The sequence below is a fragment of the Triticum aestivum genome, chromosome 6A (genome assembly GCF_018294505.1).
Source record: "Triticum aestivum cultivar Chinese Spring chromosome 6A, IWGSC CS RefSeq v2.1, whole genome shotgun sequence".
Classification (NCBI taxonomy): Eukaryota; Viridiplantae; Streptophyta; class Magnoliopsida; order Poales; family Poaceae; genus Triticum; species Triticum aestivum.
In genome coordinates, this window is record NC_057809.1 from 202,047,663 (window position 1) to 202,050,132 (window position 2,470).

Genomic DNA, 2,470 nt, shown 5'->3' on the forward strand with positions numbered 1-2,470 from the left:
GTTGTGGGTTTGGGAAGTAGATGACGAGGTAGAACCTATTACCTGTTTTATTATCAAATCCTCGGGAGTTACTTCTACGTTGCTTATATTGCTATGCTATGCTCGTAGACGTGGATTGGGTTTGAGTGTATCCATGACAGATGTGAGATTGTTAATTAATGGTTCAACTTAAGGTGGCAACTTTAATACACATCTGGGTGGATTGCTTGTTTGGGCACCTGGAGAATCCAGTGTTGTCCTAGTATATCCCGGAGTACCCGTGTGATCATCCTACGGCCCGCCAGCCAGGCTCAAAGGGATCTTAAGATTATTCATGCTAGAAACTTCTGTGTGCAGCCACAACCCATTATGGGCTCTGGCATAGTATGAGTAAGTTGTGTGACCTCTTTCAGTGGTGGGCTAGCAGATGTAGAGGGAAAGTAGGTGTAACTGTCCACCCAGAGTAAAGAGAGAATGCTTAGGAAAGACTGTGTCTCGGTCATCCGTTTCTCAAACATCCTGAAGTACGAGAAATCCAACGGGGGAGATCGAGTCTTGTGGGGAAAAGTGCGCAAACCTCTGCAGAGTGTACAATCTAATCATAGTTAGCCGTGTCCCCGGTTATGGACATCTTGAGTATCTAGTACTTGGATTATCCTATAGTATCTCATCACTCTAAATTAATTTGTTGGGTTAATGAACTACTTTAATTGGGATTGAGTTGGAGGAACCTTCTCAATGATGTTTCAACTACCATGATAGTTAAAATAAAACTTATTCCTTTGTTGTAGGGAAAAATTGGGTTTTCGCAAAAACCTTATAACCATACAGCCTCCACCAGCTAAATATTGCATATAGTGTTAGCATTATTTCTGTTCTTGCTCTACTGTGTTACATTGCGAGCATATTCCATGTGTTGACCCGTTTTCGGGCTGCAACATATCACGTTGCAGACTTTTCAGACGAGGAGTAAGGTTCGCTAGGTCGTTGACGTGCAGCTCAGCTATGCTGTTGGACTTGATGATCTCACTTTATCTTCCAAGCCTTCCGCTGTTATCGTATTAGATGGACTTAAGCCATATTTATTGTAATAAGTTCTCTTTTGGAGACATCGATGTATTAAGTGTGTGATTGCTACTCTGTTATAAATCCTTCAAGTATTGTGTGTGTCAACATTACCGATCCAGGGGTGACACTGAAGCACAGAGACTTTACCGTTTGAGGTCGGGTCGCTACACATAACTCATAATACAAATCGTCATCCAACGTTAAGCGTGCTGTGTTGGGGAACGTAGTAATTTCAAGATTTTCCTACACACACGCAAGATCGTGGTGATGCATAGCAACGAGAGGGAAGGGTATCATCCACGTACCCTCGTAGACCATAAGCGGAAGCATGAGAACGCGGTTGATGTGGTCGAACGTCTTCACAATCCGACCGATCCTAGTACTGAATGCACGGCACCTCCGAGTTCAGCACACGTTCAGCTCGATGACGTCCCACAAACTCCGATCCAGCAGAGCTTCACGGGAGAGTTCCGTCAGCACGACGGCGTGATGACGGTGATGATGTTGCTACCGACGCAGGGATTCGCCTAAGCACCGCTACGATATGATCGAGGTGGATTATGGTGGAGGGGGGCACCGCACACAGCTAAGGGATCAATGATCAACTTGTGTGCTCTAGGGTGCCCCCTGCCCCCGTATATAAAGGAGCAAGGCGGAGGTCGGCCGGCCCTCCTAGGGCGCGCCAGGAGGAGGAGTCCTCCTCCTAGTAGGAGTAGGACTCCCTTTTCCTACTCCTACTAGGAGGAGGAAAGGAAGGGGGATGGGGAGAAGGAAGGAGATGGAGGAAAGGAGGAAAAGGGGGTCGGCCCCCTAGTCCAATTTGGTTAGGGCTAGGGGGGCCGCGCGCCCTGCCTCCTCTCTTCCACCACTTGGCGCATGAGGCCGAGTACTTCTTCCCCGTATTCCCGTAACTCCCCGATACTCCGAAAAATACCCGAATCACTCGGAACCTTTCCGATGTCCGAATATAGTCGTCCAATATATGGATCTTTACTTCTCGACCATTTCGAGACTCCTCGTCATGTCCCCGATCTCATCCGGGACTCCGAACTACCTTCGGTACATCAAATCACATAAACTCATAATACTGATCGTCACCGAACGTTAAGCGTGCGGACCCTACGGGTTCGAGAACTATGTAGACATGACCGAGACATGTCTCCGGTCAATAACCAATAGCGGAACCTGGATGTTCATATTGGCTCCTACACATTCTATGAAGATCTTTATCGGTCAAACCGCATAACAACATACGTTGTTCCCTTTGTCATCGGTATGTTACTTGCCCTAGATTCGATCGTCGGTATCTCAATACCTAGTTCAATCTCGTTACCGGCAAGTCTCTTTACTCGTTCCGTAATGCACTATCCCGCAACTAACTCATTAGTTGCATTGCTTGCAAAGCTTCACTACCAGGTAAAAC